We start from the raw sequence: 16823 nt of genomic DNA, 5'->3' as shown, positions 1-16823 counted from the left end.
TAATGCAGCAAGATTTTAACCATGAACTTTTGGTTAAGTATATGGGTTCTGGACATACTATCTGTCCTGGTGCATCTTGCCTTCCTACTAATTAGTTGCATGACCAAAAGTGTTTGGTCTTAAAACATAAACACTTAATTTAAATTCTAGTTTCCTCAAATGTAAAATGTACCTATTTCATAGGGTTGTTGTGAGGCATAAATTAATTAATATATGTAAAGTAATTTAAATGCTTCCTGGCATACTATAAGAATGTAAAATGGCATCCTTTAGCTAATGAAATACTTAGACAAATGACACATGCACTCTGGTTACCCATCTGTCCTCATACCCAATTTGCCACAAATTGAGGTATATTTACTATGATTCAATTAAATATTTACATGGCTATTTTGATAGAAAATAGACTTAGATAAACCTTAGACTTAGTCAAGAAACATTGATCAGGCACTGTTCTGAACACATGGAATGCAGCAGTGGATTAGCTGAATAGAAACTCCCTGCCTTGATGGCTCTTACTTAGACTGAGGAGAGACAATAAAAATAAAAATTGTAAATGAGTAATTTGCATAATATGGTAGAAAGTACAATGGGAACAATTAAGGCAAGGAAATGGAGAAGAGGGTTGTGATTTTAAATAGGGTGTGCAGAGAAGGCCTTACTGAGGGAGTGAATGTAGAATGGCTACTTTCTTCAGTCTATAGGACTCTTGTGACAATAAGTACTGTCAATTATCTCCTGTACATTTCCACAAATAATTTACATTATCCATAAAGCAAACTTAAAAATACTCTGTATCTAAAATTTTCATTTGTAAGTTGATTGCTTGGAATTTAAAGAGTATTTTACAGAAGTAACAGAGAGTTTCTGTGAATAGAATTTTGCAAACACACCCCTGGTTTATCAGAGGTGATCCAATAATCTCAGAGAACATCACATAAAATTACCTATTTAAATACTTTTCATTTTAGCGTACTATGAATCTTAGTAAGTGTTCAAAGGATAGCAACACTCATAAACTAGGGTGGTTTGAGAGGTTTGGCCAAGAAGGAGGAACTTGACTTGAACCTTAAAATATTATAAGATTCAGTAAGGCAGAAGGAGAAGAGTTAATAGAAATTAATATATAACACTAATATATATTTATACACATATGTACATATATTTATACATATATGTATAAATATACATGCATATTAAATATAATATATCATATATTATTAGTATATTAATACTCATTAATATTAATGTATATTATATAATATATATATATAATTATATATAATGTACACATTTGTATGTATAATATATAATTATATATAATGTACACATTTGGGAAATTTTAGCCCTGTACCACATACATTCAGTAGGTAAAAGTTTTTGTCCCTATTTAAAACAAACACATAATTTATCCTCTGCTGTGAAATATTTATATATACATAAACCTGGTAATTGCAGAAACTGCATGATGAAAATATGTATCAAACCTGTCATTAATTCTGCTATTAAGTTGGTCAATTCAGTTAGTTTTGCTTTTACATAACAGGCACTGAACCCAAAATACTCCGACTCCTCATGCTCGTGTTTTTTTTTTTAAATATATACTTTCTGTAGGCATTAAAATAAAATACCAATATGTAAAAATAATTTATCAATATATAACATAGAAAAAAATCAGTAAAGCAAAAATTAAATCATATATGCTCTGCAGAACACAATACCTTGCAAACTGTATCTGTTCTTATGGCCTGGATGAGTAAAACAGAAAGCATTTTCTATTTTACTCATTAGCCCTTTCATTTTATATTCATTTTCACATTACTGATAAAAAAATTCTAATACCTAGGAAATCAAGTAATTGCCTAGCTTTGCATAGACCAAGGACTGGAACCAAGCCTTCTGACTTTTTTTTTTTTTTTTATATTTTGCTAGCCAGCTTGCTGGCCTGGGAGAGACTGGACCTTCCAGGACAAGCCAATTCTTAGAGATAGCGCAGGACTTTGGGCCTAGAGCACGTCTTTCATATGCAAACCAATCAATCCAGAGTCTCCAGCCCTAACCACATCCTTCTCTAAGTCATACCCCAACCCAATATTTCCACTGTGCTAAATCATCCCAGGGTCATGCCAGACAACTAGAGATCACCCTTACAGCCCAAACTGCAGGAATCACTCAAACTATCCTATCCTAAACAGTTTGCTCTGCCTTGCATTTCCCACAGAAACCCCAATAAAGGATCTGGCTCAGGCTTTCCCCTCACTCCTGTCTTCTGCCACTTGACCAAAACACACTGATTCCCCTGTGACAATGTGGCATGTGGTGCCCCCATGGATTGTGAGTATAGTAAACTTCCTTCCAAGTCTAGTCTATTTCTTGCTTTTCCTCCTGTGGCCACACCGACTATATGTACTACCATATCCAACATTTATATTCTTAGAACAAATACCCATATGGGTCATGAGATATTCATCCTGGCAACCCTTTGGAAGACAACTGATTCTTGTTTAACTAAAAGCTTTCATTACGCAAGATCCTCCAAGTGACAAATCTTTTCCATTCATCACATGTAATTCATATGTACATTCCTTGATCCAAAGAAAAGGACTCATAAAATGCACATAGGACAGAAAAAGCTTGCTGTTCTGCTACTCCTAGCCATAAGAACAGATACAGTCTGTAAGATATTCTACTCTGCAAAAGCATTAAATAAGGAGGCCGTTAGACTGAGGTGACTCTAATACCTTTGCACCCTATATAAGCAAACTCTATGTAAGTTCCTATAAATGAATCAAGGTTGAAAAAATCAAAATCTAAGAATAACTGGTCACAAATAGCCAACTAAACTATCCCAAATAAGGCAATTGTTTAAGCTATAGCAAACGACATAATTTCTTTGCTTTACTTCCACGTCTGCTCTATACAGTCTTTTCCCCAGCTACTGTCAGCAGACTGATTCTAATACTTTTGGTTTGATGCTGCCTGATTGGAATCGATGTTTGCTCAACAACCTCTTAAAAATTTTAATATGCTTCAGTTTATCTTTTAATACATGTATTTTTTTTTCTTTACTGTGCTCTTTTCTATATTATACATCAAAGACTGGTTTTATAGATTGGTATTTAAATCTTATATTAAAATATAAAAAAGTCAAATAAAATGAGACAGAAGAGTTGGAATATTTCAGGTTCAGTTCCTATTATGTAAAAGCAAGTAGCTGATAGACTTCATCAGCTTAATAGTAGAATAATGACAGGTTTTATTATTTCATCATGCAATTTCTGCCATTAAAAACTTTACATACATCTAAATATTTCACACTGGAGAATATTTCGCACTTGTCTTAAATAGGGCAGGAACTTTTACCCACTGGAAAATAGTTGGCACAGGACTAAAATTCTCAATAGTATATGCATACAGTTTAATGCTTTACAGCACCTAAGAATATTTCTCCACTGATGGATCCCTTGGGGAGTGCTATTTAATGGGAATGTTTGTTAGAAGTGATAGGAAGTGTAAAGAGCTCTGAATAGTACTTAATCCATTTATGCCTAAGGGTTCTCTAAAAACCCTTCCCCACCCACACACACAGTGAGTTTTTGTTTCCATAGAGAGCTAAATAAAGTAGGCCAAATAGCTGAATTCCTTTTGGGCTTAGAAAGTTAGAACAAGGCAATTAATTCCTAAAGCAACTAGCAGTCATTGCAAAATCATATGGCTTTCTTTTCTCAGAGAACTGAAAAAGGCAGTCAAATAGCCTTTGTAGATAAGAATATTCAGATAATTTACTGGTAAATTGACCCAAACACCCAAGGCTCTAAGGTAAATCTCTCAAATGTATACCTGCCTCTGTTTGAAAATCTTTAGAATTCAACGGGAATATAAACATTTTTTTTTTTAATCTTTGAAATTTTAAAACAATAGCAGTCTGTTTTCTCAGCATAGAAGGGGTGATGGAAAGCTATTTTTAATTTCAAATGGCAGTGATAAATCCTGATAACTTTACACAAATTTTGGTCAAACCTTAAGAAAACTTGTAGCAACAGAAGAAATTATCCTCATACATACATGCTCGCCTCTGTATCATCAGAGAGAAAAGGAAGATAAAAAAAAAAAAAAATCACACCCTAGATACCTTAGGACCCTATGCAGCTACAGAGATTGTCTAATTTAAGGGGGAAAAAATTAAAATCATAAAAAAATATATAAAATAAAATAAAATAATAAAAAAGCATTAATTTTGTTACAACATATTCATCTTTCCCCAAACAATAATTTGTATACATTTTGTTATATATGTAAAAGATATTCTTTTACGTTTCTTCAAAAAATTGTGTTTGAAATGCACAGAGTTTAAAAATAAATGTTTGTTAATCCAGAAAAAAAAAATCAATGTTAAATATGCTGATGATAGGGACCAGGGAAGGAAGCACACAAATAACATTGAACAATAAAATAACTATAGAAAAGTATTTTGGTTTTTACCTTTACTTGTGCTTCCTAAATTCGTAAGTACCTAGTTACATGCTTTTCTCTCTTCCCTTTACTCTGTCTGCCTTTTAAATAATCACACGATACTACTATGTACTCTAATAGTAAAATTAGTTGTTTTAAATTTATTTTTGCCTCCATTTGTAACAGATCCCATCTATAATCTAAAAGCGAGATAAATTACATGGTGAAAATAATATTTTGTATTTATTTCTTGAAAATATGGTTATGATACACAGATAAAGGGGAAATATGCAAAGGAAAAAGGATATAAGAAAATATCATTTAAGAGGGATAGAATCCAAAAGACCAAACACCTTGTTAAATGGGCTAGAATTTTATTGGTATATGCTTAATTAATAAAGCAATGAGATTGTCCGGGGCCGGCCTGCCCGACCCGCCCAGATGTGCCCAGACACGTCTGCACCTGGTTGCCCCTGGGCCAAGCTTAAGTTTCCATTCTATTGTTTAAGTTTAAGTTTCGATTTCTCAAAACAGCCCACCATGAGGAAGCACCCTCTGATTGGTCGGTCCCCATATTGGGAGACCAGGTGTTTCTTTGATGTGCCTAAATCTATATATAGAAGCTGTTACCTTCAAAAAAGAGAGACTTGATCAGATTCCTGTCTTGTCTCCATTTCTCGCTTACCCCTGTCCCCCCAGCCCCTATTTCTCCCCCAGGTCTTCCGTTGTCGATCCTGCAGGTCGGGACAACGTGGCGCCCAACGTGGGGCCTGGGTACGAGAAAATCCCTAGAGGGAGAGGACGCCTCATGAAGGCCTGCAAATCGAAAGTAAACCGTTCTGCCGCCGCGGGAGCCTGCCGCGCCGAGACAGAAGGTAAGAGGATAAGCGTCTGAAATGGGACAGGAATTAAGTCATCATGAGGTCTATGTTAAGCAGGTAAAAGATGCGCTCAGGACGCGAGGAGTAAAGGTTAAGAGTCAGGATCTTTTTAAGTTTTTTGACTTTGTTAAGGAGACATGCCCTTGGTTTCCTCAGGAAGGCACCATTGACTGTAGACGATAGAGGAGAGTAGGGGATGCACTCAATGATTATTATAAGGTCTTTGGACCTGAAAAAATACCTGTAACCGCCTTCTCATATTGGAATTTAATTAATGAAATGATAGGAAAAAGGGAAGGTTGTCCGGAGGTTGAAAACGCTATTCATCACACTGAAAAATTGCTAAAGGAGGACCCCGGAAACGATCCCGGTGAAACCTCGATCAAGGCCGAGGAAGACCTGATCTCCTTAGAAAGTGATACAGAGGGTGCAAAAGCCAACCCTCCTCCTAGTAAAGATACCCCGCCAGTGGATGTTAGACCCAAACTTTACCCCCCTTTAAAGACTATCGCTAATGATTCAGAGGAGGAAGTAAAGAGGTCAGGGGCATACAAGACTAAAACAAACTTACAGGATTCCTCCTCTTCTGATGATGAAAAAAGACAAAAGAGACATTCCCATAAGACAAAAATCCGTAGACAACAAAATAAAGAGAAGAGGAGAGATAAGCAATCGCCTCAGACATTCCTAGCACGGGAGGTAGATCCCGACCCTTCTGATGTAGATTGGGATGATTTGGCTGATAGAGCGGCAAAAAATCATGACCCTGACTGGCCGCTCCGCCCTCCCTCCTACAATGAGGCTTCTGCCCCGCCTGCGGCCCCGATGGATCCTAATCGAGATCTAAAAACCCAGATTGTAGCCTTGGAAGAAAGGGTCCGCCTCCAAGCCAGGCGCCAGTCCTTAGTGGCACAGCTAAGAGGGATGAATCTAAAAGACCATAACAATGCTAGACAGGTTACAGCCTGTAATCAGGCCATCACCATCCTGCCTCCTTTTGTACCCCCTACACCCGATGCCCCTGTCTCGAACATCTTTGAGACAGTCCTGCACGCTGGGAGGCGTCGACGCCTTCCCGGTTGTTGAAGCTCAAGATGCTCAGGGACAGCCCCAACGCTACCACCAACCACATAACTACCAACACCTGAAGGAATTAAAATCAGCCGTCTCTCAGTACGGTGCCAGTGCCCCTTTTACCCTTACCATTTTAGACTCTATTGCTGAACAATGGCTGACTCCCCAAGATTGGCAGACCTTAGTAAAGGCCGTGATCACCTCCTGTGGAGAACAGAGTTCCAAGACCTTTGCCGAGATTTAGCCCGAGCCAATGCTTGGGCAGGCACCCCCTGGACTTTTGAAATGATCACTGGTACTGGAATTTATGCCACCATGAATGCCCAGCTTCAGGCTGACCCAGGGCTTTTTGCACAAATCTCATCTGCAGCCACGAGGGCCTGGAGAAAACTCCCCTCCAAGGAGAACGCTGGAGTTTCTCTTGTTAAGATTAGACAGGGATCCAACGAGGCCTTCTCTGATTTCGTTGATAGATTACGGACTGCGGCAGAGCGGTCCCTCGGCACTACCGCTGCCGCCATGGACTTGGTCCGAGAGCTGGCTTTTGAAAATGCTAACCCGGCTTGCCAAGCCGCTATCAGGCCTTTCAAAAAGAGAACAACTGATGTAACTGAGTTTGTTAGTATTTGCTCTGAGATTGATCCTTCTTACCAACAAGGGCTTGCCATGGCAGCTGCATTTAGCAGCCAATCGGTCACAGAGTACATAAAAAATAAGACAGAAACTAAAAGAGGCTGTTACAAGTGTGGAAAACTGGGTCATTATTCTAAAGAATGCCCATCAAGCAATGAATCTTCCCCTGATACGGTCCCCACTAAGCTCCCTGGCCTCTGCCCCCGATGCAAGCGGGGAAAACATTGGGCTCGAGATTGTAAATCCAAGACTCCAAGACCGACGCCCAAGGTCAGCCTTTGCCACAGCAGTCCGGAAATGGGAGGAGGGGCCAGCCTCAGGCCCCGAAACAAGCTTATGGGGCAGTCAGCTTTGTTCCAGCAACACCCAACAATCCTTTTCAGGACTTAGTAGAGCAACCCCAGGGAGCGCAGGACTGGACCTTTGTTCCACCTCCCACACAGTATTAACCCCCGAAATGGGAACACAAGCCTTAAACACAGGCGTATATGGCCCCTTACCACCTGAAACATTTGGATTAATTCTAGGAAGGAGCAGTGTTACCATGAGAGGCCTCCAAATTTACCCAGGAGTTATTGATAATGATTATACTGGGGAAATTAAGATCATGGCTAAAGCTGACAGTAATATTCTCTCTATCCCACGTGGGGAAAGAATTGCCCAGCTAGTCTTGTTGCCTTTGGTCAAGACTGCCCACAAAAGCCAACGGCCCAAAAGAGAAACAGGTAGTTTTGGGTCATCTGATGTCTATTGGATACAACCAATTACAAGTCAAAAGCCCTCTTTGATATTATGGCTAGATGATAAACCCTTCACTGGTCTAATAGACACAGGGGCTGATGTAAGTATTATTAGATCAGAGGATTGGTCCTCCCATTGGCCCACCTCAGAGACATTAACTAATTTGAGAGGAATTGGACAAAGTAGCAATCCTCGACAAAGTTCCAAATATCTCGTTTGGAAGGATAGAGAAGGCAATTCAGGCCTCATAAAGCCCTTCATCATTCCTCAACTGCCCGTCAATCTCTGGGGTAGAGACTTGCTTTCCCAAATGAAAGTTATGATGTGTAGCCCCAATGAAGTTGTTATTGCACAAATGCCGGACAGGGGTTTAGCCCTGGTAAGGGGCAGGGTCTGCGAAACTCTTACACCACACAATAATCCTTCATTCCAAATCCCATAATCGTCCCAAAGCAACCGATGCATACCATCCCCCAAATGACCAAGGTGTGGTACATACAAGTCTCACAAGATAAGATTATCCCATGAGCCTAACAGGAGGAGCGAGATGTTATTGTTCTAATGGGTCCATTACACCTGAGGGTAAAGGACAACAGTTGAGGCATGCGTCAGCAGCTTCTCAGTAAAGGAGGGGCACAGCTACCTCCTAACTTTACATTAGCTCATGGGGGTCTCAGGGGGGGTCCCGTCTGGCTTAGGTTGTTTCTCCCGTGAGAGATCTTGCCCGTCTTTGACTGCGGACCCTGCTTGCAGGGACCAAACATGGAGACTTGGGGTGGCGTGGACTCAGCCCCAGTGAGGGACGGTCCCGCGGGGTCACCTTTCCCTAAGGAAAGATTGGAGGGGACAGACTGCTAGGTTGCTGTGTGACTACAATTTACAATCTGCTTAACACCTCTAATTCGGCCCTTGCAGAAGAGTGCTGGCTTTGCATGCAGATGGGGTACCCTGTTCCCCTTGCCATACCCAGCCTCCCTGGAAACTATTCCATAAACGGCAGTTGCCCACTCACTGCCCCTCTTTTAGTCCAACCAGTCCAGTTCTATAACTCCACTTGCTTTAGTTACCCCACCTCTAATGATTCCTTTATGCTTGATGTAGGGTTCGTAGCTTTCACTAACTGCATAAAAACAATCAATATATCTATGTCCTTGTGTGCTCCTAATGGTTCAGTTTTTGTCTGTGGAAACAATAGAGCTTATTCGCAGCTACCTCGCAACTGGACAGGATTATGTGTATTAGCCTCCCTTCTACCTGACATAGACATCATCCCTGGGGAAGAGCCAGTCCCGATTCCAGCCATAGATCACATGTTTGGGAGATCCAAACGGGCAGTACAAATTATCCCCTTGCTTGTAGGCCTGGGAGTTAGTACAGCTGTAGCCTCTGGGACTGCTGGCCTGGGGGTCTCCTTAACCCAGTACACCAAAATATCTAGACAACTTATCTCAGATATCCAGACCTTATCTAGTACCGTTCAGGACCTTCAAGACCAGGTAGATTCCTTAGCAGAAGTAACCTTACAAAATAGAAGGGGTTTAGATCTATTAACTGCCGAACAGGGAGGCATCTGTTTAGCATTACAGGAGAAATGCTGTTTCTACGCGAATAAATCCGGGATCGTCAGAGACAAGATCAGACAGCTGCAAGATGACCTAGAGCGAAGAAGAAAAGAATTGGCTGCCAATCCACTATGGACGGGATTGAATGGACTATTGCCATATCTCCTCCCCTTTTTGGGCCCGTTACTATCCCTATTGCTGATTGCCTCGCTTGGGCCTTTCTTATTTAACAAACTTATAGCCTTCATTAAACAACAGATTGAAGCCATCCAGGCCAAACCCATACAGGTCCATTACCACCGTTTGGAAATGAGAAACAAGGGTGGCTCATATTTGTCATTGAATGATATATGATAAGACCCCCTTCCCCTGTGAGATGGACTGGACGGTCAACGACGGGTAAGACCAGGAGTCGGGTTCACGGTGATGTCTGGTGACAGGGTCACATAAATGCTAAGATTCATGGTTGAATCACTGCTCACCCCACATCCTGGCAACCTAAGACAGACGCAGTCCCCGAGGGGCCATCTCTCTATTCCTCAAAACAAAATAAAAAAGGAGGACCTGTCCGGGGCCGGCCTGCCCGGACCCGCCCAGACATGCCCGGACTTGTTTGCACCTGGTTGCCCCTGGGCCAAGCTTAAAGTTTCGATTCTATTGTTTAAGTTTAACTTTCGATTTCTCAAAACAGCCCGCCATGACGAAGCACCCTCTGATTGGTCGGTCCCCATATTGGGAGACCAGGTGTTTCTTTGATGTGCCTAAATCTATATATACAAGCTGTTACCTTCAATAAAGAGAGACTTGATCAGATTCTTGTCTTGTCTCCATTTCTCGCGTACCCCTGTCCCCCCAGCCCCTATTTCTCCCCCAGGTCTTCCGTTGTTGATCCTGCAGGTCGGGACATGAGATAGCCTATTATTATTCAGATTTTGCCCCAAAAGTAAAAGATAATTCAAAATAGATTAAAATAAAACAAAGAAACAACAAAATCATGATAAATCTATAGGTACAGAATAATTCCTAGTTAGGTCCCTTGTATAACTTGTTACCGAGTATCCGCATATTATATAGTATGCTGCTGTAACTTATTCCTCAAGGTAAACGAAATGCAAGTAAGAAAGGGAGGCAGGCAGGGGGGGAAAAAAATCCAACTTCATTCTAAGAATGATAAAATAGAATAGTTGAGAATGAAGAGAAGTCTAATTTGGTAAATCTACACATATCTGATCTATTCTGAACATTCTACCTGTTACCTCATATAATCCATTGAATGTACATAGGCATCTCATTATGCAATGCTGTCATGGCCTAATTTTTATATCATAAGCATCAAATATTCTCTACCAAAGAAAAGCTTGTTAAACGGGGCCTTTTATTCTAATGGGATATTTTCCTCAGCACGACTTAAATATTCACTTTGAGTCAATATACTGACATAAACTTAGAAAATTAGCACTCTGAATTCTGCTTCTAGGCATGTAGTTAATAACGTAAATCTGTTTTTGCAGCAGAAAAGTGAAGGCCCTGCATTTAAATAATAACTAGTTTTGGAGAATAAAAAAAGGAGCAAAATGCATCATGTGTAGATACATTTCTATCTCACTTTGGGCAACCATAAAACTTTTTTATTAGCACTACAAAGATTTAGTAATGAAAAAAAGTACGAACTCGCTGTCAAGTTGGGAAGACAACTGCTGAGACTAAGTAAATTTTACATATAAATTTATTACTTTTGGTCCATTTATCCTATTAAAAGGATCAAAATATTACAGCAAGAAGGATAATTTCCATTAAGGAATGATTCTTCTCATAAAAATATTGTCACAATATATTCATGAAGATTAAAAATTCTTAGAGTCCATCTTCTGAATGTCTAAAATACCTAATATGTATAAAAACTTGAGATTTTCACCTAAACAATGAATAAGATGCTGCAAATACCATCTTTGAATAGGATTTCTACAATGTAGATATGGTAATTTCACCTTAATAATCCTGTCTTATGTTCAACAATAACATAAATACCATGCTAGGTGCCACAGTACTTCACAGATACAGATAGCATATAAAAATAATCTCACAAGCCATATTTAATTTCATTCTTGTATGATAGAATAAAGCATACTATCCTTGTTTTATGGATGAGGATACTGATTTAAAGGAGGGAACTAACTTAAGTGTACAAAGAACATTGAAGAATCAACACCACACGTATCTGCCAAGTCTTATTGGCCCATGCGGAGGCTCTGAACTAAAATAAATGTAAGTAGCATGTAATCTCAATGAGAGCAGGACATTGTTTTTTATTCACCATTGTAGCCTCCATACCAGAGGGGATACAATATTAGGATCGTAATTGGTTCTTAATATTTACTGAATTCTGATTAAAATGATTCTGAATGCTTCCATTAACAGGAAACTTACTACTTCTTAAATCAGGATTCTAAACATCACACAATATTGAGAGAGATAAACTTTAAACAATCTCCCAAACTAATCATCTTATTTTAGAGAATTCATAATAACAGCTGAACATGGACCTCTCAGATGGCTTAACTGAAGCCTGCAAACGCTATGCTAGTGCACATTTTATTTTTCATTTTTTTCACTTTTTCTCACTATGTTTTATTTTGGATTATTTAGCATACCTTTTTAAATTATTTATGTATTTTTATTTTTTATTAGTGCACATTTTAAGTTAGGATGAAGACTTGAGTTTAGAACTGAGAGGTTTTCTCTTTCTCTCTCTCTGTTTCTCTCTCTCTATGCATGTGCGCGTGTGTTTTCAAGATGAAGGGAGGAGAAGAAAATGATATCAAGACGTGTCTCTTCATCAGGAGAGAGAGTGAACTGAGCAATCGATATAATATCTAGGCTGCTCAGAAGGTATAATTTAATAGAGAAGGACTTTAATATAAAAAGGACTACTTACTGATCCAGTCAGATCATCTATCTTTGCTCTAATTACTCATAAATTCTATAGCCCTAACTCTGATTAACTTTGTACTTTAAAAGGTATATTTAAGTATATTGAATTATGAATTAGTAATTCTTACAAACATAAAGTATGGAATAAATGAATATTTAAACTGTACAAGTTAATGCAAATTGGAAGAAGCAAGCCCCCAGAGTATGATGCACATCACAGAAGAAAATGATTATTGAAGGAAACAGTATTTAAGCATATCAACTGCTGCTGAAAGGGCCAGTAAAATAAAGATAGTCCATTATCCACTGGAGCTGATAACAGAGGATTTATAGCAGCTACGACAAGAAATGGTTTAATGAAATGCTGATGTGGGCAGAAGCACCATCTTCATCCAGAAATCTGGAGAAGAGCGCTTTCTTATTACAGACATGTAACGTGTAAAATAAATTTGCAGAGATTCAAAGTACGATGATTCTGGACAAATCTTCTTAGCTTCTGTTCTGGCTCATTAATGTTATTTAACACTTCACAAGAAGATCTATTTTGGCTTGGTTTTTCAAAATATATTACACCTTCACAACTGAATTAAACTTATAACTCTACCCAGGACAGTTCCATGGGAATGGTGCCTGGTAGGTCAATGCTGGCTTGACATTAGAATTATACATGTGAAAATCTGTATCTAATAATCATCCGAAACTCCAATAGCTTCTAACAGAGATGTGTCTGTATTAATTGACTTAAAGGTCTAAATTACATGTGATAGACATATATGAGTGTTTGACTTGAATAAAGTTATGATAGGTTACACTAATTAATTATGTATGGAATATTTGTATTTAATTTTGTATGGTATATTTGTATTTAATGATTATTAAAGATAGCATGTAAGTGCATATACAGTGGGAAAATCACAAAGGCACAGGCACTTTCTTTCCAAATAACTCTGCGGTACTGATTTCCAATTATTAACAATTATTTTAGAATATCAAATTCGTGTAGTTAAAAAGAAGTTCTATACCGCTGACCTAAATTGAGAATTTTCTACTACACAGATTAGGAGAAAAGTCTAATTTTCTAATCTCACAAATTATTAATTATTAGAAAATTATTAGTTTAGAAAAATTAGAGTAATTTATATTAGAAAATTATTATTTTTATTAATTAATTATTAATGTTAATTGATATTAGTTCAGATCTATTATATGCTTTCTGAAAGACTGTTTAAAAGAACTGCATGCTTTTATTTTTTTTGCATGCCTTTAAATAGAATTTAACACAATCGTTGCTGTGCAAAAAGCCAGACAGTATAATAAACTTACCCTGTTATTACTAACAACTTTTGGAAAAAGTTTCATTAATCTTTTCTTAGGAAAAAAATATTTGAAATTAACTAAATAAAAATGCTTAACAACCATTTTCCTTTCAAGCTTCAAGAGGAAAAAAAAAAAACTATCCCTGGATATTACATATTATATTCCACAGAATAAACTAAAATTGCTGTTAGCATAGTAATAAAAACCTTGCAATGCATCACATAGAATTTTAAGTTTATGTTGAGAACATAAATCTTTCAGCTCTGAAATATATGGAACAAATGAACTTACACTTATATGCTTAGATGCTTTGTAACAGAAAAAATACTGGATATTAATTATCATGTATACTCCTGATTAATCCAATATTCTTAAGAATATGAGGGTGTTAATAAATAAATACTTATTAAATACTTTTATATGAAGATATTCTCAAAATCCATAGAAAATATATGTCTTTGGGTATGTTTGCTTATGTCTTTGAGTATGTTTGCTTACATATTTGCTTTGAGTATATTTGCTTAAAACATGACTGTGAGCATATTTTTTCTATGCCAGTTTACAATTCATAAATCCAATAAGCAAAACACTGAACATTTCCTAAGCAGCTAAAAATTAAAAGGACATGGAATTAAGCTAAGAACTACGTATACCTAAACAGATACAATTCTCACAATTTAAAAGAATATATTCAAAGTCAGTATCATTTCTAACATATATTTGAAGGATCTAACATTTACTAAAAATAGTTAATTTTTGAGTAATAATTTAAGTTAAATGTAATAGTTTATCAGTTAATAGAAGAAAATCAATGAATATATATGTCTGAAAAAGTAGAAATATAGTAAAGTAAAATATAGAAAAAATTTTTAAAAAGTGAATCATAAAAGCGGGGGGAAATTGTAAGCATATAAATAGAAGGTATATAATAACTCTTAACAGAAGACAAAATATATATGTCAGTTATTAAACAATAATTGTTTAACATCCACTTTTAAAAGAGGAAGACTCCCAGATTTTATAATAAAATCCAACTGCAATTCACATAGTAGCTGTAGATCCAGTCTCTTTGTTCCAAATTTTCTTCCAGCACATAAAATTCATCTCTTTTACTATTCAGTGTTCAGCCCTATTCTGTCTCCTGTTTCCAAACTTGGATACAAAAAACTATCAATGTACTTAGACAGAACAAAGGGTCTTTCAGCAATTAAAACAGACACACCCACACACCAAAGAACAATCTTTACACAACTGCATGTTGCTAATAAGGATAACGACAAGACAAAATAATCCAAAAAAAAGTGAAGAATAAATTGCCTTCCTAGAAAAAATATTGGCATATGATAAGCACCATCATAAAAAAACTTGGCAATAGATTTAAGAATTCTAAGAAGGTACTTAAGTCACTAATCTAGTAATTCCACTTCTAGAATTTTATCGTAATAAGGTTAAAAAAAATAATTGTGGAATAGAAAAATTATAGAATCCTATCTAGTCATTAAAATTCATTTTAAAAGAACATTTAATGGTTTAGAAAAATATCTAAGTGAAGAAATAGATACAAAACAGTGACTTAACTACATTTCCCACTCCGAAAAAATGCTTATATTTTATGTTATTTAATAACTACACATATATAACCCATGTGTTATAACAATATTATATAATAATAGTAACATGTGTGTGTGTATATATACACATATGTACACATACAAATGTATATACATATATATATATAATTAAGATATATATATATATATATATATATATATATATATATATATATATATAAATTCTAGGAAATTCATATACTCTGATAATAAAAATATAACAATTTTATTTACTACCCAAAAATCAACAAATCACTCCCCTATAAAAAGTAACAGCAACAGCAACAAAAACATGGCTCAAACTAACTTGGGAGCAGAAATGTAAATGCCCCAAATCCTTAGTCCAGAGGAATAAAATAAATTCAACCAAACTTGTAAAGAACAGTTAATTCTTATCTGAGCCATCATTAAGTTATTGTCTCTCAGTTTTTGAGGAATTCTTGTCCACTCTGCTTTGTAATGCTAGGAATGGATTCTTTGAACCACAACTTTGTTTTGCTAGCTGGGTTCCTTGCAAGGGTCTCAAAACAAATTCTGAATGAGTGGAAGCACAGCTGATGCTCTTAGGTGGGATACTGTACTCTGTAATAGTGATGGGATACTTTAATATTGTACAGATGTCCTTTTCTCCCACATTTATCTATACATTCAAATCAATTCTGGTATAAATACCAGCTCAATGTTTTTAGGAAACTCAGTAAACTTACTCTAAAATGTATAAGAAAGGATAACATTTCAAAATTATTTAAGTCATTAAAATAAAAGTCCTAGAGTGAAGTCTTGCCCTACTGATATTACAATGTACTATAATTCCGCAGTAATAAAATTTTGTATACTATCAATAGCACAATAACAGGAAAATGGATCATTAAACAGAATACAGACTTCAACAATAAACCGTGTTTATGTATAAATATAAAATAATGGGTGTATACAAAATCACCATGCAATTGATGAGCTGTTCAGTAGAAAAAAACACCTCACTATATGAAGAAAAATAAAATTGGATCTCTACATAATCCCTTATAAGAATGTTGATCCCCAAAGGCAACTGACCTAAATGTAAAAGGTAAAACTGTAAAGATAATATATAGTACAAACAAGTACCTTTGGGATCTAAGGCTGGGGAAAGATTTCTTAAACAATAACTTGAAATACAAAATGTAAATTGAATAATCAGTGAATGTAAGTATATAAAAATAAGATTTTTACTCAATAAAGGACATGATGGACAAAAATGACGAATGACAGATTTGGACATAGTTTTTGAAGTGAAAACACCTATAAAGAAAAAAAAATATCTAGACTAAATAAAGAATTCTTACAAATCAATTATTAAAAAAAGTCACCCCAATAAAAATGCATTCAAGGATATAGGATCATACCAACAAGTATATGAAAAGATTCACAAACTCATTAAAACTTAAAGAAACTGAAACAGTACTGGAATATTTTAGACTCGTTAAGATTGACAGAAATGAGAAAGCTCTATCTTTTCAAGTATTGTCAAGTAAAAAGCTTTATACATTGTTGATGAGAGGCAGTAGACTCTCACAGCTATTACAGAGGGCAAACTTCTGGTACTTAAATTAAGCATGCATATATCCTTTGACATGTACATG

At 36.5% G+C, this 16823-nt stretch overlaps 1 protein-coding gene across 1 annotated transcript in view; it reads right to left on the bottom strand.

Annotated features, from left to right (window-relative positions):
• EPHA6 (EPH receptor A6) overlaps positions 1-16823 on the bottom strand; it is an 893585-nt gene that overhangs the window by 720863 nt on the left and 155899 nt on the right.

Source organism: Rhinolophus hipposideros (assembly GCF_964194185.1).
Source record: "Rhinolophus hipposideros genome assembly, chromosome: 2".
NCBI classification, from domain to species: domain Eukaryota; kingdom Metazoa; phylum Chordata; class Mammalia; order Chiroptera; family Rhinolophidae; genus Rhinolophus; species Rhinolophus hipposideros.
The sequence above is the reverse complement of the archived record's forward strand: the minus strand, read 5'-3'. Positions and strand labels throughout refer to the sequence as shown.